The sequence below is a fragment of the Pseudopipra pipra genome, chromosome 2 (assembly GCF_036250125.1).
Source record: "Pseudopipra pipra isolate bDixPip1 chromosome 2, bDixPip1.hap1, whole genome shotgun sequence".
Classification (NCBI taxonomy): Eukaryota; Metazoa; Chordata; class Aves; order Passeriformes; family Pipridae; genus Pseudopipra; species Pseudopipra pipra.
In genome coordinates this window covers 24,452,496-24,469,359 of record NC_087550.1, presented here as the reverse complement: position 1 = coordinate 24,469,359, position 16,864 = coordinate 24,452,496, and the positions used below count along the sequence as shown (strand labels likewise).

At 43.9% G+C, this 16,864-nt stretch overlaps 1 protein-coding gene and 2 long non-coding RNA genes across 4 annotated transcripts in view; 2 read left to right on the top strand and 1 right to left on the bottom strand.

The window, feature by feature from the left end:
- Positions 1-16,864, top strand: part of LSAMP (limbic system associated membrane protein) — a 1,003,852-nt gene that overhangs the window by 205,762 nt on the left and 781,226 nt on the right. The gene's annotated exons all lie outside the window — the stretch shown is intronic.
- LOC135409198 (uncharacterized) lies at positions 111-2,239 on the bottom strand. Its single transcript, XR_010428089.1, has 3 exons — positions 1,927-2,239; positions 1,672-1,759; positions 111-275 (listed from the first exon to the last, which is right to left on the bottom strand). It is a non-coding gene; the product is annotated as an uncharacterized LOC135409198 (long non-coding RNA).
- Positions 2,224-16,113, top strand: LOC135409201 (uncharacterized). The gene is made up of 2 exons (XR_010428093.1): positions 2,224-2,482; positions 15,897-16,113. It is a non-coding gene; the product is annotated as an uncharacterized LOC135409201 (long non-coding RNA).

Genomic DNA, 16,864 nt, shown 5'->3' with positions numbered 1-16,864 from the left:
TTTGCTTAGGAATAATTGTTCAGGTACAAACAATCAATCAATCTGCAAGTGTAAAGAAAGGGTCAGAGTGTCCATTTCATCAAAACAGACCAGTACATTACTTACATGCTAGATTTAATTGTCTGGAGGAAGGAATGATGTAAAAATGTCATGTCTTCCATGGATTCCTTTTCCTGTAGACAGTGACTTTTTGAATGTCTGATTGTGGTTGTTAGCAGTGCGTCTTTCAGAAATGGGCAGTCATTGCCCACCAAGCAGGCCGAATTAAGGGTGTTCTGGAAGATGCACCAGGGTGTTTAGTAAGCCAGCTCTTATTTTGTCAGAGCTCATACAACAAGATATATTGGCTTCCCTTTTCCCTTATGTATTTATTGGCTGTTAGATGCCTAGAAGGGAGGTTTAAGTGCAGTGTCCAGAGGTTTCTGTATCCATATACATATGTAAGTTGTATGAAGTTTGTGAATCCTTACTGGCATCAGAAGAACTACGTGTGACTCAAACTACGCGTGTGCATAACTATTTACAGATGCAAGTCATGGTAATCTTTAAATTCAAGTTAATGAAGCTTGTGCAAGGTTTAATTTCTTTATGTGGGGCCCATAATTCTGCTGGTACTCTACAAGCTAATTCATGAGCAGCTAAAGAGCCCTGTTTGACCCTGTCACCTTTCCACTCTGGGTACCTTTGACTGCGCTGCTCCCTTGCCCTGCTCTGCACTCTTGCAGCTTGGGCATCTGGACTAGTTCCCTATTTCTTATAAGAATTTTCCCTGTCAATGGTAATGAATTGCCAAGAACCAAAGTGTCTTCAAGGCTTACAGAACGCCTGTCAGGGACAGACGGGAGATATGCAGCTCTTTGCTACATGATGTTCTTTGCTACAGCAAATGCACTTGATTTCTGTCTTTTTAATGATTTTTAAAAAAGATTTGTTAATTGGCCACCTGCAGAAATTTGAAAACAGAAATTGGTATGAAAAAATGGGAGATTTAAAACTTGCAGAAATGGATACTTTTTAAACTTTTGTGGAGGCACTTCCATAGGAACAAACTAAATGGCTGAATTGTATTTTATATTGAATCCAGTGCAAACAGGAGGTTTATGTAAATAGCAAAAATATTAGGTTCCACATATAATTGGGGCCAAAACGTTAACCTCTAGAAATAAAAAACAGAGCCAAATAATGGAAAGCCTAATCTGCTTTAGTACAGCATAGGAAGAATTTTTTGTTTTCTGTATGCAACAATTTGCTACTTCCAGAGCAAGTGGAAAGTGTGAAAGTGTTTTGATGATTTTCCATGTCTTCAATGGAAAACAGTCTTCTGTGTTTTAGGAGTTTTTTGTTTTGTCTAAAATCAGAAAAACTCCTTGATGGTGTGATTTCAGCTTTTGGAATGTTTTCCAGATAGCCTTGGCTAGCAGAATACCAACTACATAAATGCCGAGTTTATTACAGTTAACTACATTGGTTGTTTATGACTTTGTGACTTGCACCTTATTTTCTGCAACTGTTGCCTATGCATATATTTTCAAAGAGATTTGAATGTTGAGTAATTTAGGGAGATGAAAAAAACCCTGTTTTTTGGTGGGGGCTTGTTTAGCTTTGTTTTCTCAAGTGAAAGAAGCTAAGGAAACATTTAGTCTGGCAAAGGTTCAGTCTCGCATTGCCTACCTCTTTGAATTACAGGTCCAAATTCTTCAAATTGCAGTGAGGAGGAGGGAAGGGGGGAAAACATTCTTTTTAGCTTCAGTACGAAACCCTGCAATTATGAGCTGAAGTTAGAGGAATGCATATGAAGAGTTATTTAAGTTAGAGCTGAGAGTGGAAACTGATTACAACCTTGGCTATGAAGAGACTCACAGCCTTTCCATAATAAAACTCCAAATCTTGAAATTTTTGCCCCTCCACATCTGCCACTTTAATCACCTTCGACCAATGCATGAAGATTGATGTGAGAAATGGTGATCAGAGATTTCCATCCTCAATTGCTTCAGAGGTGTCAACTTCTGAATATTTCACCTTTGAATTCTTGCCTCAATACTCTTGCTTGAGGGCAAAGACAAAGGGGGTAGACAGCTTTTTTGCTTGTAACGGTAGGGAGTATTTAAAGGCAAAAACCTGGAGCCCTTCTGGACCTTCACCCTGTTAATGCTGCGGACGTGGCTTCTTGGTTCAGCTCAAAGGGAAGGGTTCTCTCCTGAGTGCTCCCAATCCCACCTGTGAGTCACCTGTACACTAGGACCCCTGTCCTTTGCATCTCAGGCTGGTGTTTCAGCACCGTTGCTGCTCTGTCTATGAGATCATCTGGTCACATTGTTTACAGAAGGTTTTGCCAGCCTGCAAATACAGTGACATAGGAGGGTCAAAGTAGTCCCCCAACCCTGGTCTCTGAACAGCTGGGAGGTGGTGATGGAAGCAGGTGCTCAGAGCAGACACAAGCAGGAACAGTCTTTACTGTCACATTGCAGGGCAAAGGAAGCAGGTTTGGTCAGATTTGATTCTTGGCAGTTTTCAGGCAGTGACTGTCCTGGTGCAGCTGAGGAGCTGTACATAGTGAATGTAATGGGTATACAGTGTCTCTTACTGCAGGTTCTTTGTGTCCAGCAGCAGAAGTGCAGGAGGGATGGGAGGGGTGGGCCAGTTGGCCCTCATTTGCTCAGCAGGGGACTCATCTCACAAGGACTTCAGCCAAATGCTGCCCTGCAAACAAAGTGTTAGGTGACTCCATGTAACGTTTTGCCTTCTTTGACATCCACTTGTAGATGTTGATTTTCTCCCTTTGCTTTCTCTCTTGATGTCTATAATAGAAGAAACTACTTTATGGACTAAGCCCAGGCTGGACAATGGTTCCCCACTTAGTCTTATCAGGTGTAAACCCAAGGGAAAGAGCTTTCCTGTTGAAACACTCCTTTCTGCTGTGTGAGCATCAGTGCTGGAGGAGTGGGATCCTGTCAGTCAGTTTGGGGAAATGATGCTATTTTGTTACAGGACTTTTAAACTAATTGTACCTATCTTAGTTTCTGTGGCCTCACAATCACATGTATTGGCACAACTGAACAGATGCAAAGAGCATTGAGACAGGAGGACAAGGTGATGGGAGGCTCTTACGCTGACTTCATTGCACAAGAAAATGCATCTGGCAACCCAATCTTGGTCCTCTCAGTTTTTCTGACTTTGGGAGCCTGGTAACTCAGAGTTGGCCACTACTTCCTCATTTTATCAGTCATGATCAACAGAGAAGAGATTAAGGCAATAACAACAGCTGTCAGAATATAGCCCTTTTAGTGGTATATTGGAAAGGAAGTTTGGCTTGTGTTAGTCTCAACTGCGAATTCATCAGCGAATGCTGGGAAAGATGAAGAAATGAGTGTGCAGCAGTGTCTGTTCCCTAGTTTGCTGTAAACCATATGTCTATTGGTAGCATACACAAATACTGAGTAGGTGAATAGGTGACTCATATTCAGTTGGCCAGATATTATGATTACCAGCACTACTCAGTAATGCAAACTCTGCCAAATAACTTTCAGGCACTTAGCACCTGTGGATGCTGTCCCTGTCATCATGCCAGAACTGGCTGCCATCTGAATAACAGCAGCTCCTGCCCATTGGTGTTGTCTGTGTGTCTTGCTGAGCCAAGCTTAATGCACACAGGAACTGTTTTACCTACAAATGAAGTAGAGCCACTCTGCTTGGTATTGCTGTGTGTTCCTGTACTACACAACAGTGCAGGCAATAAGAAAGAGACCATTTCTCATTGAACTGCAGGTAACACAAATGCAATTAGCTGTATTGGTATTTGGCCAGCGAAAATACAGGAACATTCTTGGAAGCTGGAGAGTTAATGATGTTAAATCTTCATGAGCGGCCAAAGTGTGTCCTCTCCTACCACTTTCTTTTTGCCTGCCTTAATGTATAACTTTCTACATTTGAATTGCAGGTAATTAAGCTGGACTCCTCCATGCGGAAATGTCACACTTACCACCTATAGGCTTCCTATCTCCAGCTTTAAAAGGAATTATTCTTCCTGCAGCTCCTGCTGCTCCTATGTTCCACTCTTATTAACCTTGTGGCCACAAAGAACAGTGTCTCCTGTGTTTTCATTAGATCTGCCTTCTAAAGAAATGCAACCAGAAACCAAAGGAAAATATTCCAAGTAAAGATTTTAATTCTTTCACTTGTGGAGTGAGGTGACAATTGAGAAAGGATCCCTCTACCTCTTGTGGTCTCCTCTGACCTGGTCCTTCTCTTGGATCTGTCGCAGCCATGTTTTCCTGATTTGTCTCTCAGCAAGGAAGCAATTGTAAATATACACTCCTGCCATCATTCAGTCTCACATTTCATAGCAACCCTGATTTGATACAGTCATAGAACTAAAGAGTATTTTCACCTAGCTAGGGACTTGGAAGGCTTTGCATAATAGCAGTGCACTTCTTAGTGGCTTAATCTTAAATACAACTTCAGGGAACCCTGTGTGGTGGCACTGGACAGCATGGACAATGCTCGTCCATGAATTCAGGACCTAGAGCTGAGCCAGAGAAACTATTGCATCCATTTGAGCAAAGAGAATCCATCAAAACACGGCGTAATACATTATACATTCAGATCCCTTCACGCATTGCAGCACTTTGCTGGCGCTTCTGCATTGCTCAGTGCCCATTCTGCAAGATGTGCAGATGTGCTGTGGTGAAGCTACAGAACCATTGGATCCACAGTGGATACCAGGAGGACACTGAAATGGTGAAATGGTCAGATATTCCAACTTTCTGGATACAGCATGGAAACTCCTGGCCTGACCCTTTTGATTTTGACAAAAAAATAAATACCATTAGAGAGAGTTAAAAAAGGGCATATGTAAACTGAAGTTGTTTTTGGAGCCACTAGAAGTTGTTCTCTTTGAAGAGTTTACACAAGCAAGATTGTCAGATCACTTAAATAAGCTGTAGCCATTTATGCTTGAATTGAGTATTTAAATCATTACCAAATCAGAAAGAGATGGTTTGGTAGCTGCTTTTCTCAGATTTAGAAATTCTATTTCAAGATACCAGGTGATAAGAAACAGTGCCCAAAGTATTCAGAAAGGGCCTGTTTGCTCTTATCTCAAGGAGTTACGTGTCTGGAGGCACAGGAACATCCTTTCCCTTGGCAGGGCACAGGGCACAAACCAGCAGATTCTTGGGGGCTGTATGTTCTCACCTGCTGGCCCAGATTATGCAACCACGCACTGCTGAGAACTTCAAAGGACACCACCTCGCTCACAAGGGAGATTAAATTATAACTGGGTAGCTAAAATTTTGGTATGGAGCTTGTTTCCACAATTTTTTCCCCCACAGTTTGGGTGGAGGGTGATCTATGGGCTAGGATGGCTGCAAGAACTTGTCCTCTCCCCTCCCTGGTGCTGCTGCCTGCTCTGTGGCAGTGAGCAGCTGCCCAGCATTCCCTACCCACTTGGGGCCTGCTCTTTCCACCATGCTTGCACAGGGCAAATGCTGCACCTGGCATGCAAAGCAGAGGCACGAGGAGCACTGTTTGGTTTCCTGCCTTCTGATGTTAAAAGCTTCTTCCCTAGAAAATGTTTTCTCTTCCCTTGGGGGCCTTCTCTCATCAACCGAGAACAGGACTTACAAAGGCACACGACTGATTTTTAGATCTTAATAATAAACAGTTAGCAAGGCTTTGGTATGTACTGTGCTCAGCAGCCCTGGGATGTGTAGAGATACTGTGTTTCATCACCAATTCCACAAGATAATGAAGTCCCAATTCCCCCTTGTAGCTGTGAGGATGTACAATCTTTCTGGTTTACTTAGATTGTCCAAGAGGATGAAGGGAGCCAGCAGTAGTGCACAGCTGCAGTCAGCATCTCAACCCAGAAAGCCTCTCCCCCATGCTGAGAGAAGCACTGCCTCTCATCTGCTTCTGCATTTTTCTGTGCAGTAGAGGTGTTTCAGGCACTGTGGGTGTGGATATGGGATATGGTGGAGCCTAAAAGTATGAGATGAGGACAGGAAGGTGACATCCAAGCTGCTGCAGTGCTGCATCACTATTTGTGGTTTCTCCGTTGGTATAGGCAAACACCCAGCTCCAGATTGCCTACATCTTGCACTGAGATCCCTGAATATGGGGAGCTGTTATAGTTGCTTCCTCTCCTTATGAATTGCAGGATGAACCTGCTCTAGAGAGAATAAGTTATTCTGAAGTGGGATTTTCCCTTGTAGGCATGCTCTAGTCATGAGTAGGGAACACCACATCTTGCACACCCAGCTTACATGTTCTCATCCAGTTCCACAGCCAGCTGTGACCATTCAATGTCAGTTACAGGCTGTGGTTAAGCTGTTCATTCCAGGAAGCCCAGTATGTGTGTGGGGTAAGCAGTGCTTGTCCTCTGACCTTCAGAGACCTGAGGAGGAAGGAACTCAGTGGAAGGTTTGAGGTGGGCTGGTGGCTTGACAAGAAAGAATTTTAGCAGTAATAATTTATATACAAAAGAGGACACTGAGGGAGTGGTTGTGATGATCTGAGAAGGGAATTTGGTGATCAAAGTTCAGGTAGAGAGAGTGCCTGTTATTTTAGAGAGAGAGAAAACAAGGATGAAGCTATTTTTAAGAGCAGCATGTCCAGGCAAGTGGATGACAGTCGTACCTCACAGCAGAAATTCTCATGCTGAAGTGCAAACGCTGCTGAGCTTGTGCTGCCAGCCTAATGAGTAGAGGAACATGATGAGCCAACTACAGTAAAACAGGGATTTAAATAGCATGGTTCCCAAGGGATTTGAATAGGAGAGAGGAACTGTACAGGAGTGGATTGCAGAGAGAGTGCCTTTTTTGGGGTTAAGTCCCTCATTCACCTTTCCACATAGAGAGCATTCGAGCCAATAACAAGTGGAAAAGGAGGTAGACAGTGGTGTGTGTTTGGTGTTTTCTGGTGGGAAAGCTGAACCGAAGCCCCGTATTAGCCCTGTTTGAGAGCTGCCTAATCAAACTTGGTGAGGAAAGTGTTGGTCCTGTTTCTTTTGTCTGAGAAGCACCTCTGAAGGTGTCATTGCTTCTGTTTATGTCATTCTGCCAGGGGCAGGCTGTCTGGGGTGGACATTCAATTTCTACTCACACTAGAAGGAAAAGCAGATCTTCAAAGCCTTACACTTTGTTTTCTTGCAGATTTTTCCCCTCATTCTCTGTCCTTTTCTTTGGATCACAAAAGATAGTGAGCCAGAAAGAAAAAAAAAAAAGAAAGAAACAAAAAGCCCATCACATCTGTTTTAACTTAATGTCTGCATTTCCCTAGTTTGAACTTTGTGAAGACTCTCCAGAAAACATAGCTGTGTCAGCCAGGGCAAGCCCTCCAAAGTGAGCTCAGCTCCAGAAGCTCTGAGGTAGGGGAATTATGTTATGGTCCTGCCTCCCAGAGGGATGTGCTGGTAAGTGCCATGGTAATTGTGTTTGTTATTTACAGCGTCTGGATTCATTACATTAGATACAGGTAACAGGCGACTGCAACTTGTCATTTAAGATGCTCCATGAGTCTTCCTCCCTTTCCCTGGCCCTGCTATCAGCACACATGGCTGCAGGAGCCCTCTGCAGTAGCATTGTGTGAGACTCTGGCTCTTGGGTTTCAGAGAGCCCGTTCTGAAATGCAACATAGGCAGTCAAGATCTCCAGAACTTGGAGAGTTCACAGGCAGACAATGGGAAAGAGCTGTTTGAGAGTCCACGTTTATCAAAAGCCTGACCCAAAGGGAGAGAGTTAGGTTGAATGAGCAGCTTAGCCAGAGAGGTTGTTTCTCCACTGACTGTAGACTGGCAGGCCAAACTTTGGCTCCTTTGAGATTACAGTGAATAGCCAAGCACTTTCATGTTTAAGCACTTTGATGAATATTGTGGTCTGCTGAGTCCCCTGCTGCTGTCAGATGGGATCCCAAGGCATGTCAACATGACTGATTGCCATGTTACATCTCTCTGCATATGAGTCAGATGCCTTGTGATCATTTGGGTGAGCTTCACTGCACAGCCCTGCCTGAGGTGATGGTGTGGCCGAGAAGGCAGAACAAGAAGCTGTGTCACTAGCTTGGGAGCTGTGAAGCTGTCAAATGACTCAACACTCACCCGTCTTGGTGGCAAGAGCAGCACGCCAGTGCCTGTGGGACATCAGGGTTCAGGCAGTTGTCACCACAGAAAAGTAAGGCTAGTCTTGGACCTTTTCCCTTGATGACAGCTAACCCAGGGGGACCAGATGGTCTGGCAATGACACAGGTCCAAGTATGGCTCCTGCAACCATGTGGTATCATGCTGTGGTTCCTTTGAGACAGTACTGTGATCACTGATGATGGCTTTTGTGGTCAATAAAGGAGTAAGTCTTCCCTCACCAGTGGAAAGAATGTCCTGCATCTTGTCCCAGTGAGGCTTTCTGCTCTCCTGCTCTGTCTGCCAGATCTCTTGGTTTGGCCCTGCACATGGGATTTGCACTGATTTTAACTGGGTTGACTTAGGAACAGAGTTAGTTCAACTGCTGGAACAGGTTGGTGGAGTCTCTTGGTTTCGGTTGGGGAAACCCATGTCAGTGTTACCCGTGCACATCAAACTAGTACCAGAACCTTTTTAATCCAAAGCATAAGCAGATGAGCAAGGAGTCAAATCAAATTTAGCAGACCGTTTCAGAAAATTATTTTCTTAAACTGTTACAGTTCCTGTGTGTGCATTGAACCAGAGATGAAGTGATTGTTAAAACCACTATAGTTAAACTCATATAAATTTGAGTGCGGCAGGTTTTTACGAATTCATTTTTGTGGATCAATTATAGTGTTAACTCAACAGAAGCATTTTGCAGAGCACAAAAAAAATAAGTTAATATGCTAGATGTTGGTTATGGGCCAGTATTTAACAGGTTCACCTGTTTGTAAAGGCCATAGCCAGGCATTTGGTGTGGGACACTGCTATTTGTTCCATCTCAGGGACACTCAGGTCTGCATCTAACCAGCCTTTCAACATCGGCAGGCCGTCTCGCTGAGGCATTAGCCCTCTACCATCTGTAGTTGAAAGTGATTCAAACGGGATTTTTTTCCCAAGTTGACTCTGTTTGAGTGACTGATGGGGCACTGGGATGGTTCTTCTTTCTAGAGAAGAAGTCCAAGACTTTCAAAGGCCAGTCTCACACCTGACAGCTTTCTGAAACTCAAAATAATAAGGACGGTTTCCGTACCAACTTGAAAATACCAACCTTTTCCTAAAGGAGACTCCAGCGGGAGTGCAAACGAGGCTGTAGCTCATCTTTAATAATGCTACTTTTAAAAATAAATCATGTTTTATGGATCTAAACTTAGCCTCTCTAGATAAGCGAGTCCCGGGGCCGCTGGTGATTAATATGCAGCACTGGAGCGTGGCCCAGCGGGGCCCTGATTAATAGCGATGACATCATGACTTTTAAACATTCTGTTAATGCCGGCCCTGGTGACAAATGGGGACGCGCGGCATCGCTTCCCGTGGCATTTGCATCGCCAGAGCAAGGGCTGGGAGCAGCGCCCTCTCACCTCCCCTGGGCCAGTCGGGGGGGCCTGCTGCTGCCTGCCCTACTGACCTGCACCTGCCCCCGGGGCTGGGAACTATGGGCCTGGGAGTTGTGTCCCGGGATGTGGCACTGTCACAGTCACCCCATCCTTGTTCAGAGCCTTATATGAGTCCCTGGAGGGAGAGGCAGGTATGCTGGGGCTTTTTACACACACTATCAACCCGCAGCTTTTTCTGCCACCCTACCCTTCAGGGAGCTTGCTCATATGCTCCTGCTCCCTGCTACAGTCCTCCCTGAGTTTTAGGGGGCTGGTGTCCTGCAACCCTGACATAGCATGGGCCCTTAGCAGGTGTGAAACATGTTTCTCAACTGTTTAAGATTTTTCTAAGAATTTTTACCTCGTTTCCAAATAAATTCTCTTCCACCATCCCATCAGCACCAGTGAGAAAGATATTGTTTGAAACACTCTCTTTTTGCATTCAAATGATAACCCCATGAATCCAGATCTCATTTGGTATCCAAAAGTAATCCCAGAAGGGTTTTAGACAGTTTGAGTTTCTACAATACAATTTCACCTTTGCAGTGATCTCTATGCCACACTAACGTGTAGCGTGGGGACCAAATATGTGAGAAGTTCTGAACTGGGAAAAATCTGATGAGACTCACTGGTTGTGCTGGGATGGGGGCTTTGTGAGGCACTGCCCTGTAGTCTCAAAGTTGTTAAAAGATTCACAAAAAGCTGATGGCTGGAGACTGTTTTATTAAAGTTATATTTGGTCTACTGCCATCTCTTTGAACCTTCCTATATCAAATGACCGTGCTGCATTTTTAAGAGCTTTTCTTGTTGAGTATATAGGTTGCTTTGGACTTGCTCAGTGTGTAGAGAGGGTTTTTTTATTCCTAAGCGCCTCCCTCTGAAACGCAAGATATCTAACTGTAATGCAGTGGCATACAGAGCGCATGTTTTATGATCTTAAAGGTCTGAGAATATAAAAAGTGTTGTAAATATATAACCTCTGAGCTAGTCAGCATCAGCCAGGAAAATATCTCCCCTCCCCTTCAGCCTGATTAGGGGAATGCAGACACGCTCCCTGTCAGAGAAATCTTTGCTTGGTGGCATCATCTGTTCTGCAGTGTTTTCACCCTTGCAGCAAATCCTCTCACCCGTTCTCCAGTCAGTCTTGTTCTTTGCACTTTCAAAGCCTTTGCCACCCCACCTTTAATGCGTGCTCCTTGTGCAGTGATGAAGCACATCTTGGAGTGAAGGATGGGATCAGGGGCATCTATTTTTGTGTCTCAGCCACGGACTTCTGTGTACTTGGTTTCTCTGTGCTTGCTCCTCAGTGTCAGGAACAAATTGGTATTTGTCATAAGCTCTTTTGATCCTTGAAGAAAATGAAGGGCCATTTAACATTTTTAGAGTAATAATAATAATAGAGGAAAAGGGATATCTTCTGGCATCTGAGAACAGCAGGTTATTTGTTTAAGAGCATACTTTAGAACAACAGCAAAGAGGACCTTTAATCTCAGAATTTCAAGGCACCCTGTAAACTATGAACATTGATTCTCCTTCTTCTTGTTATTCCTTGTGGGCATTTTACCTTTATAAAATAGAGCAACATTCCTATCCTGATGATCTTGCAGCAAGAACAAATGAATATTAGAGAGAACTAAGGCCAAATGCAAGCAGGATTGGGGTGGCAAACACAACCAGGGAGTGTGCTGGGAATGGGTGGTTTATGTTCAGGATATCTCACCCATGGGGACATCATTCTGGGTAAGTCAGCCTCATGGACACCTGTGAAAAGAAATTTATCCTGCCCTGGGGAAGCTGAGTAGTGGGGCATGTAAATGAGGTTGGTCACTCTATAAATTCTCTTTGAGAAATTTCTCTTTTAACCTGACAAGGAGGCAAGTGGGTGAGTGTTGTTGAATCATGGAGGGGTCAAGCAGCAGCCAGGGGAGTTTTACATTGGTACCATTAGCTAAAGATTTCCTGCTGGAAGAGGGTTCCAGGTTTGCCTCCATAAGTGTGTGCCTGTTGTGTCATCTCTACACTGGTAATGTTAAATGTGCTTTTCTTTTTGATTTTTTTTTCTTCCAGTTTCTATAAAGTAAGCTCTGAAAGCCAATCTGAGCTATACTGAAATTTTGGGTTCTTTTGTTTCTCTGCATTTTGATTGGATTATGTCCCTGACATTATTGCCAAGAAGTTAAATAATACATCTAGAGATGGAGAAAACTGAATAATGCAGCTCTGCAGCTTATAGCTTTTCTAGTGCTGTGCCAGAGAGCTTTTTGAGTTGAGAATTGTGACTGGCAGGCAAATTTAGACAAAAATGTTTTGGAAATGATCTTTTTTTCTTTTCTCTATTTTTAACTGATAAGGACCAAAATGTACTGCTGAGAGCTGTAACATTCATGGCAAAATAGCCACAGAGATTCAGAAAAAATAAGCACAGATAAGGAGGAAACTTGTATTCTTAACGAGCACCTGCAGTTGCAGACCATGGGTTATTCAAAAAGCACGGGCTGTGCCACTCCATAGGAAATGAGCTGGACACACCTGACTCAGCTGGAGCCTTGTGCAAGATCAGATGATAAAGAAAACTCAGACTGAGCTTCAGACTGATGGAGGACTCCCTCAGCACCTATGGAAAAGGTGGAAGGACTTCCATTACCATGGATGAATTCTGACAGCCAGACCAAATAAAATTTGGCAACTCCAGGTCCAAACCCTTGCCCTCAGTTTGCAAGTCCTGCAACCTTTTTCCAGTCTGCTTCTCTCTGCAGCACCATGTTTGCAGTGAACACTGGTGTCTGGGCTTAGACTGTCTCTGTTTGGACTTTTCCTCTCTCTGTCCCTGAGTGGTGTGTAGAATCAAGGGCAATTGAGTTTGGTTCTTGGATGCTTCAGGGGTCTGTGTGACAGCAGGGATATCTTCCTTAACCTTTTTATCATCCATGGGTCCCCTCTTTACTGCTTGCTGTGCTATCCCCAAGCTCGTTCAGGAAGCTACCTGCCAAACTTCAGTCAGAGAAACCGGGCGAACTCATCCTCTCTTTTGCCTATGGGAAGAGAAAGAGCTAATAAAGCCCCGCCAAAGCAGGGTGAACAGAAGCCATTATTTTATGTCCAGGCCTTGCTGGGTAATAATGATCTGCCTTTAACCACCCACTCGTGCTACTGCTTATCCCCTTGTTTGTTCATGACCTTCACTCATTGTATCCTGTTGATTTGAGCTTGTATACTCCTGACACAGAGGAGCCAAATCTTCATTCATTCGTGGTAAATGCCTTTGACACTCAGGGCACTTGAAATTAAATAATCAGCCATGAAACAAAAGGCCCCCAAATGGGCACACAGGCACATTGTTTCTTTTATTTGCAGATAAGTTCTATCTAAAAGCCAGCAATGTGTGGTGCTTCTTGCTGCTTTTTTAGTTTAAGGCAGATGTTATATACAGTATTAGAAACCATATCCTTGCAGTCGGTGATGCAATGAGGGCAGGAAGTGAGAAGTGAGGAGCTGAGATATCTCCTGCTTTCCTTTAGGTGAGGCTTTGGAGAAGGGAGAAGTGTGGAGTGAGGGCTTTGCCTTCAAGAAGAATGTCCTGTGCTTTTGTGCCTTTTGAGGTCGGGTGTGGGTTGTATGTGGAAGGGAGGTATTGAGGGGAAGAGATGAAGGTTTTAGTTCTCTGTGTTGGGTCTACTCAGCATGGGTCAGTGGAGCTGTGAGGTGTGCTAGACTGTGGAGGGCAGCATGTCCGTGCTGGAGGTGAGAGAAGAGTCTATGGATTATGTGATGATGCTTGGTGTTCAAAGAAGCCAACATTGTCCTCTCAGGTGTATGAGAAACTGCAAGAGATCCAGGCATATACTTGCACCCAGGATATTTGTACCCACTTTTTTCTTCCATCGAGTTTTTGGGAGAAAGCCCTGGAAAGATGCATTTGCTATTCCTGCTGAAGAAAAGCCATCTGAGAAAAGTCCCATGGAGCATCCTGACCATGGGTGGGACATCTTTGAGAGGGCAACATGTAGCAGCACAGCGAACTCCTGCCATTTTATTTCTCTTACTGGGAGCAGATAAATGCATTTTATTTAGAATTTTGAAAAGACGGGAAGTACTCCGGGTTTGCGTGCATGCACCTGAATCTCCCCTCGGATCACTGTAAGCGGCTGTTAGGCATGTGCAGCTGGAAGATAACACACTCATCTCCTCTGCTGAGGGCAGGCGGTGGCAGCTGGGCTGGCAAGCCCAGGTTATCTGTTACCAGCACACCGCTTGCTGCGTCTCTCCTCTCTTCCCACCTGGTTCCAGCCAATTCCATGTGAAACACACTACATAAACACTTGCAGCTGTAATTTAGTCCATCAGCCCCTGTGAGCCTGCAGGATCTGGCCATGGAGCAGAGGGAATCCCACGCAATGGCAGATGGCAGAACAAATTATCCAAGTCTGCCAGATAGAGTGAGGTTTGGCAGCGTCCGGCAGTCCCAAAAAAGGTCCAGTTTTCTATGGAGCAACTTTCAGGTTTCTGTTTACTTGACAGAAATGGCAGCCAGGGGTTGTTCTTCCCTTCCTTTATTTGCCACTCCTGAAAGACTTGTAGAAGCCCTTCAGGAGGTCTGTGAGTGTGTCCCAGGATGCTCAGTGTGTCAGTGGTACACTTCAACAGAAAGATCAGCTGTGCTTATTTGGCAGAGGAATCTCGGAAACCCATGTTAGTGAGTAGCAAGGGAGGGGAGGTATTTATCTCCATGGGGGCAGTTGATATTACTTCTGGGATCACTGTAGATTATTATTTAGATATCAAAGGGCTTGGTGAACAACATTCACTTCCCCATGTTGCATACTATTCAGGTTGTTACTGTGTGGAGTAACACCTTTCCAAGTGGAGAAGTGGTTGGTCTTATTCAGATATGGTCTTAGCACAGTCATCTCTCACCATAGAAAAGATTATACTTGCAACATACAAGGAAACAGCAATAAATAGAAAGGCAGGTTGGAGTTTCACTCCCCCAAAGAAGACCAGAGGGTTTTTATGTGGATAGGGAGCAGGAAATCCACTCCTTCTAGCTCTGTTGATAGAGTCAAAGAATGTTTTTTCTTGAAATTAGCAAGTAAAAAATGGGAGTTGTCCATGGAATCCCCTCAGGCAGCCTTTTAAATCTGAACTATAGGCTCCAAAAATGTCAATTTATTCTTTTTATCAGCATTTTAGCTGGGTTTTCTTTGGAGTTCTTAGAAGAAAGGAAAAAAAAAGGAAGTGAGTAAGAGGGGGAAAGGAAGAAAAAAAGAAGGAAGGAAAAGAAAGGAGGGAGAAGGAAGGGAGAAAGAAAGACGAAGAAAGAGGAAGAAAGTAATAAGAAAGGAAAGATCAAACTACACTAGAAGAATATTAAGGTTTGATAAGGCACAGATAAGTCATGGAGCTGAGGAAACTTACCTCGCTCATTCTGTATGCTGCATAAGTTATGAAGAAAAGTGAGTGCCACAATATATCTTGTTATTTAAGGAATAAGATGAAGGCTGTGCCATATAGTTCTAGCATTTCCTTGCATTAGCATACTGTGCAGCCATCACAAGTTCAGTGTATCTGTTTAGTAGGGTTTTTTTTCTTTTTAAATGAATTTTGCAGGTTGGGTCCTTTCTTAGCAAAGATGTTCTGTATTCCATAACTTTTTGTGAAAACTGCTGCCTAATGTGAAATTTCAGCATAGCAGAGCCCTGAGATGATGAATGAATTACAGAATGGTTGGGTTTGGAAAGGACTTTTTGAGACTATTATGTCTGACACTATTGTTCAAGCAGTGTCAGCTGGAGCAGGTTGCTCAGGACCATATCCAGTCGGCTTTTGAGTATCTCCACAGATGGAGACTCTACAACCTGTCTGGACAACCTGTTCCTGTGTTTGACCACTCTCATAGTATAAAAGTGTCTTTCTATGTTCAGGTGGAATTTCTGGCACTTTAGTTAATGTTTTTAAATTAAGGAGGTACCACTGATGGGCCCCACCTTTCCGATTCTTTCTGAGAGGAGTGGAAGAAATAGCAGTATCTTCAAAATGAAAGGTGGGAAGACATCCCAGAAGGATTCCTTTACACACTTATTTTAGCTTAGAAAAGTGATGGGAGAGACCATCTGGAGAAAGCAGGAACTAATTTGACAGGGTGGAACATGCCTTCATCTGAAAAGTTTGATCCACAGTTAGCTTTTAAGTGCCTTGAGGCTTGTGTTCTAATCAGAGCTTTGCATTTCATTTGTAATGAAGGCAAACAGGTGCCAGCTGTAAAATTTATTCCTGGATCTGGACTCAAGATTTTTATCCTCCTCAACTTTTCAGAAGTTTTGATTCAGATTTTACTTTTGCTTTTCCTCTTTCCCTCTCTGGCTAAGCGGAAATGTCTGAGCCTTAATTTGAGGTCTCTGAGAAATGTGGAAAGGAGAGGGATCTGCACTGACATGCATCACCAGGGTGGATGCAGCTCAGGAGGAACCAAACAGCTTCGGTGCACCACAGGGAAGGATCTGGGCTTCTTGAGACCTTGTTCAAACTGAACCTTTAAGCAGGATGATTGCCCATCAATAAAGAAGAGACCATAGAGAACCACCACCTGGTTTTTAACAGTGTGATGGGATATTCATGACACTATAATAGGATTTTGGTGAAATGTGATATTCTATTCTTGTTACTGGAATACAGCAGGGGCCCTTTAAATCAGAAAAATTGATTTTAGAATAGGGTTTGTTAAAACCTTTCAGTCCCCCAATCGATGTAAATGGGCAAATATCATTCTCTTTAAATCCAGTTCCCTGAGTCACAGCTGTGCCGGACACACATTGGAGAAGCAAGGAGAACACCCCTGTGCACCATTAAAGCAGAGAAAACCAGACAAATTCTTCATGCAAGGGAAGACCTGTAAGGGAAGGCTGAGAGAGACAGGTGTGAATGGGCCAAATTACATTCTCACCTCTGGTATAATGCCACTGAAGTCTGGAGAAGAGAAGGCAGGAGGGAGCTGTGAGGCCTGCTTGCTGATATGTGTTGCAAAGAAGAGGGACCAATTATTCTCACTAGCCAACAGGGGAAGTGCAGAGAATATTTAGGTCAAGTGTTATGATGAAGTTTCTGGTGGGGGAGTTATTAATCAGCTAAAGCAAGGCATGCATTGGAAAACCAGCCCTGCACTTCTAGGCTGGGAAACATATGAGTGATATGCGTCTGGAAGAACAGGGAACTGAGGGTGTTGGAGTGTAAGGCTTAAATCTTGTCCCTGCCTCTCATACTGAGTCATAGCAGTCCTGTGGAGGGTTACAGTTTGCGGTTCCTGCAGGCAAATCTAAGCTATCCATAGTCTAAACTG